Raw genomic sequence first — 16623 nt, forward strand, 5'->3', positions numbered from 1 at the left:
TATTTTTTTGCCACTAATGTCAAACCTGCTACTTGCTAGTAAGACAATTTCTTATATGATTTAAGTACTATCACTTATTTGATTGATGAAGAGGATTTGATCAAAAGATGTAACAATAGAAACTAGAGGAAAGGTTGAGTTATCCTTGTGTAAAGAAGTAAAAGAATTAGTTAAGATAGTGATAACATGATGTACTGATAATCTATTTAAGGTTACAAAGGCTAGTTACACTAAGAAAGTTTAGAAGAACAAGTTGCACAAATTTTTGTTTGCCAGGCTTGATTGAGTGGATAGTAGGTGCTGAGAAAACATAGTGCAAGTGGAGTAGAAACTCAAATGGAGCTGAGTAAAAGTTCATTCTAGTGTATGTTGAGAAGAAAAATGGATGTCGAGTAAAGTTTAGTTGATGTTGAGCCCCAATAAACTTTAGATCATGTCGACTAATTTCACAGAGGATGTTGAGAAACATAGTATGTCCTAAGCATTAGAATCTTGATAATGCCAAGTGGCTAAAATCATGAATTCAATGAATCTGAGTCAACAAGTTTATTTTCTTAGAATTTCTGAACTAGGTGGAAGATAAGATTGATAAGCTAGTGGCATAGAATTCAAGATAAGATATTTTAGGTGAATTCAAAGAGGATTCAAGTAGAAGTCTCTAGAAGAGACACGGAATGTGGAATAGATTCATTTTATCCTACCTAATCCATCCTATCTCTAAATTGGCCAATGGAAAATAAGTGGGAAAAGATCATAAATTTCTATTTATAGAAATGAATGATTAGAAGTGGTGCAGGAGCACCTAGGTAGGCTAAGTGTGAAACCTAGGTATTTCTTTATTTTTGGCTTGTAGTGATGCTAGCCACATCACTATTCTAATAATAGGTCCTATGTGGTCCTTAGGTGTGTTTAGGAGACTTGGCAAGACCCAAAGCGACCAAGTTGCTAGAAGTTGCCGACTATTGTCAACTAGGTGACTTAGGTCCGGAAAAGGCTAAAATGGTCTAGAAAGGTTCCAATGGCTTTGAATTGTTTATTTGAAGTCATTTTATGCATATTATATGTCTACTTTTTTTTTGTGCCAAATTTGGAGGTCTAACTCCATGTAGAACAAAAGTTGTTGAAATGTTGTCATGTTGTCATGACAACATTTTCTTGCAAAAAGCAACTTTTTGGCATTTGTGTGTTTAGAACATCCTAACTATTTAGAAAAGTTATGGAACTGATGGAGGAGCCTTTAAAAACATGAGGACAGCCATTTTTAGGGGGTTGGACAAGTTGGTTTTGCATTTTTGTACGAATTGAGCAAGTATTTTGTTGCCGGTTTTATGCATTTGAAGGCATTTTTAATAGAGGAGGATTGAATGGCCTAATTTTTGTGTTGGAAAAGTTCTGAAATATTGTTTTTAATCTTTTTGTAGTGTTGGTTTGATCATTTTAATTCGTTTGCATTAGTGTAGAAAAATCTTTTTGTTCTTGGCAAGTTGCTGATCTGAACAGGGCTGCACTTAGAAAATGGGATCTTAGGGCCATTTCCCACCATTGGAAACCTCTAGTATTTTGGGATTTGGAACTAGGATCCATGTACATTATGTATCAAGAAGGAGGGCCCTTGAAAGCATCAGAAAGCATTTTTAAGGTGATGCCCTAGGCAAGCCAAATGCAACTTGGCTAGGAATCACAGTTAGAAAATGAGTTATGGAGAGGATTGAGTGTACAAATACCTTAATCTGGTTGCACAGCGAGTAATGAGAAGGTGTAACTTTGCTCCAGTCCAAAGGAGAGGTCTTGGAAAGGTGTCTAAGGTGGTTTTCCATCACAACAGCGATAAAGCACTTGAAATCCTCATTTTTGGCCTAAAACTGTACTTTCATTGTACGGAAAGTTTGGAGGCTAGAAAATTACAGAATCTTGAAGTACTCTAAAAAGGGTATCCAAAAATATAATTTGTTTGTAGGGTTGTTAAGAAGTTTTTCAAGAAATCTTGTTTCTAGCTATTTAGGAGGGCTAATTCCTAGTAGCCTTTTTGGAGCAATTTGGTGTATCTTCCCTAGTAGATTGAATGCGCCTATGAAATCAGCAATGTTTAGGGTCATGGATGTTAGAAGGAGTCTAAAAAAAAAAAACCTAGATGAAGAACTGGTACCCTTGGAGCTATAGATGGACTTGAGGGTTAATAGCGGACTGGAGCCGGCTAGTAAGAAATTTGATGTTACTTTGTTGGCTTACCCCCAACTAAGGATTAGGATCTCTTGAGCAAGGTCCTAGTAATTATAGGGTGTGAAGAAGCCCTAGTGGGTCTAGTGAATGACCTAAGGTAGCCCTGAGAGAGAGCTTGGGGTTTGGAAGCAAGGTTGGGGTGTTACATCAGAGTGGTATCAGAGCCTAGTTAAAGATTTGGGAAAGGTAGTTAATGTTGGAAGCCGCTGAAGAATCAGTAGGAGAATCCATGATGGTGACAAATGTGGAGTTAGCTAAAGAAGTTGATGAGCAAAGGCAAAGAAATCAGCTTCTTGAAGAAGCACTAGAAGAGGTGAAGCAAAATCTAGATGCAGTTGTAGAGGCAGCCAAGAAAAGAGATGAAGAAGAAGATGGGAATGGTAAAAAGGTAGCAGAGGAAGATATTGTACCTAAACCTGATCCTATCTTGCAAGAAGAGCCCTTCTTGAAGGCAATCAAAGCCTTAGGAGGTAAAGCTTTGGAAGGAGTGTCACTTTTCAGTGGTAAGATGGATATTGATGCAGTTATGGATTGGTTAGAGGGTATGGAGAACCACTTTGAGTGTGAGGGTATCTCAGAGGCATAGAAGGTTAAGGTTGCTAAGTCAAGGCTTAGAGGCTTAGCCTTAACATGGTGGAGGTATGTACAAGATGAAAGAGTCAGCATGGGCAAGAATCCAATTGCAAATTGGAGTGCTATGGCAAACAAAATCAAGGAGAACTTCCTACCTGAAGACTTTGAGATCCAACTCCATAAAAAGAGGCAAGGATTGAAGCAAAAAAGATCTTGATGTGATGTCCTACACTAAAGAATTTTAGAGGTTGTGTTTGAGATCCAAGAAGCAAGAAGAGGAGTCACTCAAGGTGGCAAGGTATCTTGGTGGCTTGAAGTGGAACATTCAAGAGGAGCTTAGCTTATGGGCCCCTACCACTATCCAAAGATGTAATCAGCTAGCTTTTAAGGTAGAAGAAAAGAACAAGAGGAAAGGAGATTCTAACTTCAAAGATAGAGGCAAAGGCAGAAATCAGAAAAATCAAAGAGGAGGCTACCAAGGCAAAGGTAGTGATCAAAAGAGCTAAAGTGAAAGCAAACCCATGGAGCAAACTATTGACCACTCTTCAAGAGGTGGTTATAATAGAGGGAGAGGCAATCAAGGAGGATCAAGTAGGGGTAGAGGAGGTAGGAGTAGCTCTTACTTTGCAACAATGAAGTGTTACAATTGTGGTCAACTAGGCCATCCTGCCTATAGGTGCCTGGACAAACCCTCTTCCTCAAGCCAAGATAAAAGGCTAGCATATGCACAAGAAGATAATAGAAGTTGCAAGGATGTTGACATAGACCATATTGAGTCTGAAAAAGGTGAGAATCTTATGTTTAGGAGGGTGCTGATCAAGAAACCAGCTTCTAATGAGCCTAGACATAGAAGGGCATTGTTTAGGATCAAGTGCAAGATCCTAGGAAAAGTATGCAAGGTGGTGGTTGATTCTGGATCAACTGATAATGTAATATCAGAGGAGGCTGTTACAAAGCTCAAATTGAAGAAGATACCTCATGAAAACCCTTACAAGGTCACATGGCTTAACAAAGGGCAAAGCATCCTAGTGAATGAACAAGCATGGGTGGACTTCTCAATTGCAGGATATAAAGACCGCTTATTATGTGATATTTTGCCAATGGATGCTTGTCATCTTTTGCTAGGGAGACCTTGGCAATTTGATAGGGAAGTGGTCTATGATGGCAAGGAAAATACCATAACATTTAAGAAAGGAAGCAAGACCTTCAAAATTCAGTCATTTTTAGAAGGGGATGAACCACAGTCCAAGGTGCCTAATGTGCTGCTATGTGGAGAGAAAGAGTTTATTAGAGACCTCAAGCATGAGGAGAGCCAAGGATTTGCAGTCATACTAAAGGCTGCAAGTGAAGAAAAGCCAGTCCAAGAACCTTTACCAGCAGAGGTACAAGAGTTGCTTGTAAAGTATAAGGAGATTGTTAGTGATGGTACACCAGCTACCCTACCACCAAGAAGAGTTATCAGCCATCAAATTGACTTTGTTCCAGGTGCCTCACTACCTAATAAGGCAGCCTACAAGTTAACCCCAGATCAGAACCTTGAAGTGGCAAGACAAGTCCAAGAGTTGATGGACCAAGGTTTGATCCAAAAGAGCATAAGCCCTTGTGCAGTCCCGGTGGTTTTGGCATCCAAGAAGGGAGGAAAATGGAGGTTTTGTACTGACTCAAGGGCCATTAACCGCATTACAATCAGGTATAGGTTTCCTATTCCAAGAATTGAAGACCTTATGGATTGTCTAGGAGGTGCTATGTATTTCACTAACCTGGACTTGAAAAGTGGGTATCACCAAATTAGAATAAAGAAGGGAGATGAATGGAAGACAACATTTAAGACTACTGATGGTCTTTATGAATGGCTTGTGATGCCATTTGGTCTTTCCAATGCCCCTAGCACCTTCATGAGGCTCATGAATGAAGTGCTCAAAGACTTCACAGGTAGATTTGTGGTGGTGTATTTGGATGATATCCTCATCTACAGCAAGACCAAAGAGGAACATGTCAAGCATGTAGAAGCAGTTTTGAAGAGGCTTCATGAGGAGAAGCTATCTATCAACCTTGAGAAGTGTGACTTCTTCAAGCAAGAGTTGGTGTATCTAGGCTTTGTGGTGTCTAAAGGAACTTTGAAGATGGACAAGGAGAAAGTTGCTGCTATCCTAAGTTGGCCTACACCTACCACATCTAGTGAGGTAAGAAGTTTCCACGGTTTGTCTCAATTTTATAGGAAGTTCATTAGGAACTTTAGTGGTATTTGTGCACCATTTCTTGATACCATAAAGGGGGGAGTCAAGTCCAAGTTTAGGTGGACTTTAGAGGCTGAAAAGTCATTTGATATGTTAAAAGAACAAGTAGCTACTCAACCCATCCTAAAATTGCCTAGCTTTGAAAAGTTGTTCACCTTAGAATGTGATGCAAGTGGCCTAGCAGTGGGTGGGGTGTTGAGTCAAGAAGGTAGACTAGTAGCCTTCTATAGTGAAAAGCTAAATGAGGCCAAGAAGAAATACTCATCCTATGATCTAGAATTGTATGCCTTAGTCCAGTGTCTTAGGAAGTGGAGACACTATTTGTTGCCAAAAGAATTTGTTGTGTTTACAGATAATCAAGCTCTTAGCTACATCAACACACAGGAGAAGTTGAGCAATAGGCACTTGAAGTGGATGGAATATTTGCAGGCCTTCACCTTTACAATCAAGCATAAGAAAGGACAAATGAACAAGGTTGCTGATGCATTAAGTAGAAGGGTTTTAATAGTCCAAGAGATTCAGCTCCATAGCATTGGAGTGGAGATTTTTCAGAATCTTTACAAGAATGATGAGGACTTTGCTGAAGCCTATAAGGTATGCATGGATTTTGGAAACCACTTTCATAGCAGATTTTTAGAATACACTTTGCAAAATGGGTTGCTATTTAAGGGTACCCAGTTGTGTGTACCAAGAGGTTCCATGAGAGAGAACCTAATACAAGAGAAGCATAATGGCAGCTTGAGTGGGCATTTTGGTATCAGCAAGACAATAGAACTAGTGCAAAGGTTCAATTATTGGCCTAAATTGGTCAAAGATGTAACCAAGTATGTGGAGCAATGTATGGTGTGTATGAAGGCAAAAGGAGGAATGAACAATGCAAGTCTTTACCAGCCCTTACCAATTCCTAGCAGACCATGGGATTGTGTAAGTATGGATTTCATTGTTGGTTTGCCTAAAACTAAGCAAGGGTATGATAGCATTTATGTTGTTGTTGATAGATTCAGTAGAATGGGACATTTCATTCCATGTAAGACAACCAATGATGCAAGTCATATAGCTCATTTTTTTTTCAAAGAGGTTGTAAGGATTCATGGACTTCCATTAAGCATTGTGTCGGATCGAGATGTGAAATTCATGAGTCACTTTTGGAAGACTTTATGGAAGAAGCTTGGCACTAACATGTCTTTTGGTTCAGCTTACCATCCGCAAACTGATGGTCAAACTGAGGTGGTTAATAGAACTTTAGGTAACCTTCTTAGGTGCCTAACTAAGGAGTATGGTCAGACTTGGGATGTTATCATCTCACAAGCAGAATATGCCTACAATGATAGCAAGAATAGGACTACCGGAAAGAGTCCTTTTGAAATTGTTTATGGCATGCACCCAAGAGGTGTGTGTGAACTAAGGTGTCTTGGAAACATGGATCAGATTAGTGGTCAAGCTGAAGACTTTGTACAAACCATGAAGGAGATTCAGGAGCAAGTCAAGAAGACTATTCAAGACAACACTCTAAAACTCAAAGCCAAGGTGGATGAAAAGAAGAAGGATGTTCAGTTTGCTGTTGGGGACTATGTAATGGTCCATTTGAACAAAGCAAGGCTTCAAAAAGGCATTCCTACTAAGTTACAGATGAAGAGGGTAGGGCCTTGCAAAATATTGGCTAAATATGGAGCAAATGCCTATAAGGTAGATTTACCTTCCGATTTGGGCATATCCCCTATTTTTAATGTGCAAGACTTGGTGGCATACAAAGGTGACCCATCTCAGCTCAGTCCCGATGTTCATGAAGATCATGAACTTGCTTCAACACCTACAAACAACAAGTTGGAGGTAGAAAAGGTGTTAGATTCAAGGGTAAAGAAGACTACAAGGCACAAGGTTTACATGGAACACCTCATCAAATGGAAGGAGAAACCAATTTCAGAGGCTACATGGGTTGCTGAGACAGAGTTCAAGAAGGTTGGCATACCTCTAGATTTGTTGCAAACTGATCCACCTTGAGTTCTTTGTTGGAGGGGGGAGTATGGTGCAGGAGCACCTAGGTAGGCTAAGTGTGAAACCTAGGTATTTCTTTATTTTTGGCTTGTATTGATGCTAGCCACATCACTATTCTAATAATAGGTCCTATGTGGTCCTTAGGTGTGTTTAGGAGACTTGGCAAGACCCAAAGTGACCAAGTTGCTAGAAGTTGCTGACTATTGTCAACTAGGTGACTTAGGTCCGGAAAAGCCTAAAATGGTCTAGAAAGGTTCCAATGGCTTTGAATTGTTTATTTGAAGTCATTTTATGCATATTATATGTCTACTTTGTTTTTGTGCCAAATTTGGAGGTCTAACTCCATGTAGAACAAAAGTTGTTGAAATGTTGTCATGTTGTCATGACAACATTTTCTTGCAAAAAGCAACTTTTTGGCATTTGTGTGTTTAGAACATCCTAAATATTTAGAAAAGTTATGGAACTGATGGAGGAGCCTTTAAAAATGTGAGGACAGCCATTTTTAGGGGGTTGGACAAGTTGGTTTTGCATTTTTGTACGAATTGAGCAAGTATTTTGTTGCCGGTTTTATGCATTTGAAGGCATTTTTAATAGAGGAGGATTGAATGGCCTGATTTTTGTGTTGGAAAAGTTCTGAAATATTGTTTTTAATCTTTTTGTAGTGTTGGTTTGATCATTTTAATTCATTTGCATTAGTGTAGAAAAATCTTTTTGTTCTTGGCAAGTTGCTGATCTGAACAGGGCTGCACTTAGAAAATGGGATCTTAGGGCCACTTCCCACCATTGGAAACCTCTGGTATTTTGGGATTTGGAACTAGGATCCATGTACATTATGTATCAAGAAGGAGGTCCCTTGAAAGCATCAGCAAGCATTTTTAAGGTGATGCCCTAGGCAAGCCAAATGCAACTTGGCTAGGAACCACAGTTGGAAAATGAGTTATGGAGAGGATTGAGTGTACAAATACCTTAATCCAGCTGCACAAAGAGTAATGAGAAGGTCTAACCTTGCTCCAGTCCAAAGGAGAGATATTGGAAAGGTGTCTAAGGTGGTTTTCCATCACAACAGCGATAAAGAACTTGAAATCCTCATTTTTGGCCTAAAACTATACTTTCATTGTACGAAAAGTTTGGAGGCTAGAAAATTATAGAATCTTGAAGTACTCTAAAAAGGGTATCCAAAAATATAATTTTTTTGTAGGGTTGTTAAGAAGTTTTTCAAGAAATCTTGTTTCCAGCTATTTAGGAGGGCTAATTCCTAGTAGCCTTTTTGGAGCAATTTGGTGTATCTTCCCTAGTAGATTGAATATGCCTATGAAATCAGCAATTTTTAGGGTCATGGATGTTAGAAGGAGTCTAAAAAAAAAAAACCTAGATGAAGAACTGGTACCCTTGGAGCTATAGATGGACTTGAGGGTTAATAGCGGACTGGAGCCGGCTAGTAAGAAATTTGATGTTACTTTGTTGGTGTACCCCCAACTGAAGGATTAGGATCTCTTGAGCAAGGTCCTAGTAATTATAGGGTGTGAAGAAGCCCTAGTGGGTCTAGTGAATGACCTAAGGTAGCCCTGAGAGAGAGCTTGGGGTTTGGAAGCAAGGTTGGGGTGTTACATCAAGAAGCAAAAGGATTTATGTGCTACAAACTAAGGAAAATAGGGAGTTAAGGGTTTTTCTTTATCAAGTGACCCTAGAGAAGAGACTACATTGGCATGTTAAGAAAGAAGGTTTAAGGATATGATTGCTTGAAGGGTGAAAAAGCTATTAGAGCTAAAAACTATGAAGGCCAAGTAGGATGGAGGACTAGTATAGTTATCTATATTTTACAAATGAAGTTGTAAGTTGTTATCAAATTGATTCATATTGTTACTCTCTAACAATTGTATTAGTCTAGGGTAAATCCTTTAGATTAAGGTTGACCTAACAATCATTTGTAAATCCTTTAACTAGGTGACCTTCCAAGTGAATGGTCAAAAGTCCTCTGACAAGGCTCAGTCCTAACAGGGTGATTGAAATCCTTTAACAGGGTCACATTTAATAGTGTGCATTGTAACCTTTATTAGGGTTGGCCTTTCATAGGGCATCACTTTAGAAGAGTGGAAAAGAGTAGCATCGTATTGGTGGTTTTTCCTCAAATTGGGTTTCCACATAAATTATTATGTCAAGTGTGTTGATGAATCTAATATGTCTCATGTTTACATTTTTGCCAGTTGATTTGACAATAACCTACAAGTTTTAGTAATTCCACAATCTTATGGATGAATGCATGTAGAATGTTTTATCACTTAACTAAGCTGTGAAAAGTTTAATTATACATCTAGACCTTGAATAACTAAGTCACCCCCTCAATTAGTTATTCTAAAAATAATTCCAACAATTTAGTATTAGGATGAGTGGGAAAAAGTTGGAATAGATTTGGTAATGCTTTGAGGCATTTTAGAACTGCATATTTTCTAGATTGCTAGTTTTTAGCACACCATGATCCTACTCATACCCCCTCCAATATAATAGATCCAAATGCGTCAACAATAAATCCAAGAAATTCAAACTGGATGTTCAACCAAGAGGTACACCTTCCAAGACATATTTCCATACCCATTTGATAAAAGTTTGGTCATGATTTTGTTTCCTCCTCATTTTGAGGTAACTAAATTTCACAAATACAAAGGGAACATAGATACACATGACCATGTTAGGGAATTTAGTGATACCTATATTGAAGTAGCTCATGATGATACTTACCTTATGAGACTATTTCCAAGAAGTTTGGGAGGCCCAACAATGGAATTTTTTTCTATGTTACCACCTAGTATCAAGTCCTCTAATGAGCTAGTTAATATACTGGTCACACATTATTTTCATAAAATTAGAGATAAAGTTACAAAGTTAGACCTTTTCAATACAAAAAAAAACAATGTGGAACCATTCCTTACCTTCTTGCAAAGACGATGTCACCTTTTGTCAAAATATCCAAGAATCATTCCTAAACCAAAATATATGGATATCCTTATAAAAAATCTTACACCATACATGAGCTGTAGAGTAAAATTATAATGTCCAGCAAACTTTAAAAATATCATTCAAAAAGTTGTAAGATTTGAAGATGTTATGGTCCAAAAGGGAGACTTAAATACACAAAAGATAATGCTAGCTCTTCAAATCTCAACAAAAACAATTAAAATACCAACAATTAACAATCCAAATATTGGAATAAAAGAAAAAACATTATGAGTGATGGAGTTGTAGATAATCAAAATATCAAGACATTAGAACTAGTACTAAATATGGGAAACAAATCTACTACTCTGTAAAAAAAATCAAAATACTCAAGATGTCCCAAACAATCAACAAAGTAATCAATGTTTCATGAGAACAACTTTCATACCCACAACAAGAACATTAACTCCTATAGATGAATCTCTCAAATTAGCTTTGATGAAGTTAATGACTTAGAAACTTATAATACTTCTTGAAGTGTTCAATGTTATCAACCAAAAGTGAAACCATCATGATGAAATGATGGTGATTATTGTGACTTCCATAGAGGCAAATGACATAAAATGAATCACTATCAAAGGTTAAAGAATGTGATAGAATATTTGATTAACAATGGTGAAGTAAATATTGATGGAAATACACCAAATAAGACACATAATGCATTCAAGTATCCACTTCTATATTATGATAAAGGAAATTCCTCCAACAAGAATAATGAAAATCAAGCCACTTATAATACTACATCCAACACATAAATTAACAACATCTCTAAATGTGATCCTTCTTAGTATTATGAGAATATCATTACCTTTCATGGGAAGGATGAATCCAAACAAGTTAATGCTACAACTAGGAGTCAACCAAAGGACACACTATGAGGTGTCTCATTCAAACTATCTATGTCTCAAAAAAAATTTCTATATGTACCAAGGTCTCTACCTAAGAAATTAAACTAATACAAACTTTTAAATTAATTGAAGAATACACTAGCCCTGATATCATGTGGTCAAAGATGTACCTTATCAAGTTGTGGATATGGAACTAGCCTATAATATTATTTTAGGACCTCCTTGGATTCACTCTATACATGAAGTGCCTTAAACATTTCATCAACGTCTTAAATTCCTTCATGGTGGATAAGATATAAAAATTAAAGATGATCCCAATTCTTTTCAATATTACAACACCCCAAAGTCATCAATAGACTATCTAATACCATATAAGTGAGTTATATCCATTTCCCTCAATTATGATCCTATAAATATAGCATCTACTTCCAAGTCATCATATATGAAATTTGATGTCCATGAAATGAGCATGGGAGAACATATCTTGGAGAATTTTTTTTTTTTTATAAAATTACTCCTATCTCCTAGATCATATAGAAGATCTTTGATAACAAAATAGTAGTTGGAACCCCCTTCTACTACTATTTTTGGTACTTTTTTGACTGGAGGCATATTAATGGATGAAGAAAATGTTGAGAAATTTATCTACAAAGAAAAGAAACAAGAGGCAATCACATATGAACATATATCTCTTGAACATTATGGAGAATGATATACTATCTTAGTAAAATTGGGATACAAAGGAAGTGAACCTATTGGCTTACAAAGAGAAGGTATCTTATAATCCATTTTTAAGAATCCAAATTATCAAATAGATACCATAGGTATGGGTTACAGACCAAATCAAATATGTTAAATAAAAGGAAAACAAAAAGTTACCCTACAAATTCTACACTAAATTAGAGATAAATAAGAGGATATTGATTTTCATGAAGGTGATCCCAATGTTTATGAATTGGATGAGCTATCTATTCTCACTAAAGATAAGAAAATTCACATTTTTCAGACTTATAGTGATGTAGAGCAAGCAAATAGGAAGCAAGAATCAACCAAACTTCTACACAACCTCCAAACTTCAAAAAGGATTGTTCAAAGGCTTTGGTTCACTTCCCTTAGTGGATACTCTTATTAAAAAATCTCTCAAACAAGTTTCTAGGCCCAACTCCACAAGCAAGACACAAAACTCAACTATACCCAACTTAGTGCAAATAAGGCTTCCTTCCACAAAATGGAAAAATGTGGATTTTGGTGTTCTTGGTCTATTTATCACCAAAAAAGTATTGAAACAACTCAAACTCAACCCAAAAAAAAGTAAACAATCCAATGGATCCACTCCCAAATCCCACAATTCAAGATGTTGAATTTGACCTAGTAGCCTATTAGGTCTCCTAAATTAGTTTACAACCAATAACTTCAAAACTTACCAAAGGACCTAGTAAACCAAATGCAGATTCAAATACCATTTTTCAAGTGCTAACAAATTCCAAAGTTTGAAGGTCTCACTCCACTCCAGCATGCCTCAACCGATACCAAGCACACAGGCCTAATTAATGCCTTTAGGCATGATTCTCAAGGAAAATTATAAATGATGGGTTCATGAAGTTAAACCTCCACCACCAATCTATTCTCCTAACTCAAATAAGGGTGTCTTGTTCTTATGCCAAGTCCTCAAACTCCTTTCTTCTCATTATCCATTCAAATTGCATCAAAACAAAGTCAAATACATAAGGATATTTGACCTAGGGCTTGCTCTTAAAAATCAATTCTACAACCTCCTATTCCCAAACTTGAAAAATATGATATAGCATACCCCTAACTTGCTCCATGCCAAAATGGAAAGAATTCCACTAGTGGAGATTCAAGCCATGGCCATTTCTTTAACCAAACCCTAGTTTTAAGGGTTTGTCAGAATAGTGGCCTAAAAAATTGAATATCTTGAACACTATGATTGATAAAAACTTGAAACAAAAACCACAATCTTAAAAATAAATAAGGCCAACTAATCAATGTAAAATTTTTACCCTTCAACCATCAGATGTCGTACTGTATGGAAGAAATCAGGAAAACTGTACTGGAACAGCCAATTTTTATTGATCAAAGAGCAAGATACAATGAGTTTCTTCATACTCACTCCTCCTTTAAATGTTTAGAGAATTTAAAGGCCATTTGGAATAGGTTAAACCACCTTTTGGTAGTTGTAGTTGTTGGGAGTGGTTTGTTTGAAAAGTTGTCAACAAATTGCAAAAGGGTATGTATAGGATCATGGTGTGCCAAAAAGTGGCGATGTGAAAAAAAAAGAGTTTGAAGACGCCTAAAAGCGCTTCAAAATCCGCTCTGACTTTTTTTTACCTATCCAAGAACCAAACCTGGAAGGTTAAGCCGAGCCTTATCAGATATCTGATATCATATCGGATATCCGATTTTAAATCCAATATCCGACTAATAATTAAAATCATATAATAGTATGATATATTATTTAATATTATTATTATTGATATAAAATAATAATAATAATATTAAATAATATATCATACTATTATATTATAATAATATTATTATTATTTAATATTATTATTATAATTATTATTATACTATAATATAATAATATTATTATAATTATTATTATACTATAATATAATAATATTATTATTATAATAATTATTATACTATAATATAATAATAATAATATTATTATATTATAATCGTATAATATTATACTATAATAATAATATTGTAATAACATATTATATTATAATAATATAATATAATATTTCATATATTATAATATATAGTAATGTAATATAATATATATATATATAATATAATATAATAATAAAAAGTAATATCTTATAATATAATATATAATAAAAAAGTATAATATATTATAAATTATAATAATATAGTATAATAATAATATTTTATATTATAATATATAGTAAATTAATATAATAAATATAAAATATAATATAAAAATATATATAATGTAATATATATGTTATATTATATATATTATAATATCGGATATCCGATACCTGTGCATGGATTAAACACAAAATCACAGACCCACGGCCCTTATTTTCACGCGAATTTGGGCCAGTCAGATCGGATATCAGATAATAAATCAGATATTTGATAGCAAATTGGATATCAGATATCAGGTATGTTTCCCCCCCCCCCCCCCCCCCATGACTCATTTTTAACCTAAATTTAATAGATTTTAACAAGATTTTGTTTGTTTGAGTTGAATCTAGGGTTTTTTTGACAAAAATGGTTAAAATTTAGATTTTTTTTTAATATATATTACGTTTTGCAATTCAATAGGAATGGCTGATCAAAATGATGACACTGAGGCAGGGAATAATATTCCTCGCAACCCACCACCAAACGATCCAGTATCCCCACAAAATCATCCACCAAATGATCCTCTACCTCCTCAAAACCCTCCTCGAATCGAGGATTTGATAAATAAAAATCTCACAGAGTTGAGAGGTTTGCATAGAACATACAATAATGTACCTGCACTAGCTCCTATGTTATCCACGTTAAACACCATAGTGGATAACATTGAAACTCTTACAAACCAACAAAATGCCGCTCTACGTTGGCGTGATGAAATGCACCAGATGTTTGATGATGGTTTGGATTATGATGAGGTCACGGCCCTCAGCATAACCAAAGACGATTTGGCAAGCCTTTTTGCTAACCCAAAAATGGGTATACCAGTTGACCCAAAAAAAACCAAACTATCGATTAAATGGTGCACAAATGACGCCATACGTGCAAATTTTTGGGACCATTGGTGGATGGTCTTTGATATCCCTCCACATGGCAATTCAGACATACCATTTTATTTCCTTAAAAAATTATATGCAGAATTTGTGTTGAAACTTAAAGTGAACTATTGGAGCATGAAGCCCAACATGGGCTTAGGACTAGGAGCTCCTCAGGATAGACCCTCTTCCCAGTAGAAGAAACTTGGCACTTTTGTCCCCCCCCCCTGATATCTCCCCCCCTCCTCGAGTGCAGCATCCAGATATTATGGTAGAGGCTAGCTCTCAGACCATCAGAGCCATTCATAGGCTGAGTAGCCTAATGATATCTCAGGCTAGGTCAGTCTTGCCTCCTCGTGTTGATGATGTTGGTGCCAGTTCATCATCGGCTAGCTCATCACACGTTTGTGTGCCTCACACTTGCATTACATGCAAGAATATTTGCCTGGGTCCCATAGGTGATCTTCCTGAGTATCATTTTGTATTAGACGAGGATACACTAGACGCACGTGCAGAGGCTACAGACCCTGATGCGAGAGAGGAGGGGAATGTAGAGGCATGGACTCCTTCGGTGTCGATACGTGTATACATTTTTTTGTTATGACATATGTGATTTAAAGTTAATTTTTATAATAGAGTAATTTTAATTTTTAAGCCATACTGACTTTTACATGTATGTGATCTTCATTCATGTTTAGTTGATGACCGAGGAGGAGCTCAGACAGATAGATGATGCTACACTCTCGGCCATTTCATTTGGCCTTGAGACATCTACGGTACATTATGTTGTGTTCGCATTTCTTTTTTCTATTTGATATTGTAGGATATATGGTTGCTAATCTTTCTTTTATCTTGCAGATACCACCTGCCCCAGGGGGACAAAGTGCGGGGGGTGAGCCAGCATGCATTGACAAAGGAAAGGTAATTAGATTTTTTCTAATTGATTAAATATTGATGCATTCTTGTAAAATGTTTGTGGTAATCTCATTTAATTACATTATTTATTGTATATAGGGTGTGGCTACTGGCGATGAGCCTATATAGATTCGGCATCCTAGATCATCAGGGATTTTCATTCGCACAGAGAGCCCCATTGTATGTATAAGTATCAATTATTTTTAATTTTTTTAATTGATGCAGAGGAAAGTATGATTGTTGTTCTATACGATTTCTATGATTTTTTCTGTACCAATAATGATTCATGTCTTGCATATGTTCATTACAACTTAAATAGGCTTATATGCACCTGTCCAACCGACCAAGTTGGTTACAAAGGTTTATTTAATCAAACAAATACCAAATTACTACTTTCCCTCCAAAACTAATATGACCGTTTGAATTTGAAATTCAAATTTCAAACTATAGTTTTTATGCATTCCCTAACTTTCTAAACTATTCCATTGCCTCAAAATTGGTCATATGGATTTATTAAATGCAACTAAGTAAATTTCCAAAAAATTGAAGTTTTTATTATTTTTTCTCCAAACCACTGTACACTCTGATCTCCCCCTTTCAACTGAGATCACATATGACATATATAAAGGTCTACATGACCGTTGGAACAACCATATAGGCATTCCCAACCATAAAACAAACAAACAACCACTTTTAGCTAATACTGTTTAGACTCTAAATACCCTATTCTAAGGCCTTTTGGTCCTATGGAGTCACTTGGTTTATAACCACACCAAAATGCTTGTGGGCCTTACATGTGCCTTTATTACAAAACATAGACCAACTTGTAAAATATGGACCAAACCTTTATTCCAACTTCCTAATCTACTTGAATCCTCGTTTTCATGGAGTAGCAAGGTGTCCGGCAACAGAGATACTTGTTCCCCCCTGCCACATAGGTTAGGTGCCCTGCACCACCTTTCCTCTCTCTCATTCTGAACACTAGTCCACCAAGTGAGTGATGTTCCTCTCAGTCTTTTTGTTGCTACTTTTACCTTCTTATCTGCCTCTATGTCTTCAAGATCAAAGTAGTTC

The sequence above is a fragment of the Cupressus sempervirens genome, chromosome 10, assembly GCF_028749045.1.
Source record: "Cupressus sempervirens isolate cs-2001-9-10 chromosome 10, ASM2874904v1, whole genome shotgun sequence".
Classification (NCBI taxonomy): Eukaryota; Viridiplantae; Streptophyta; class Pinopsida; order Cupressales; family Cupressaceae; genus Cupressus; species Cupressus sempervirens.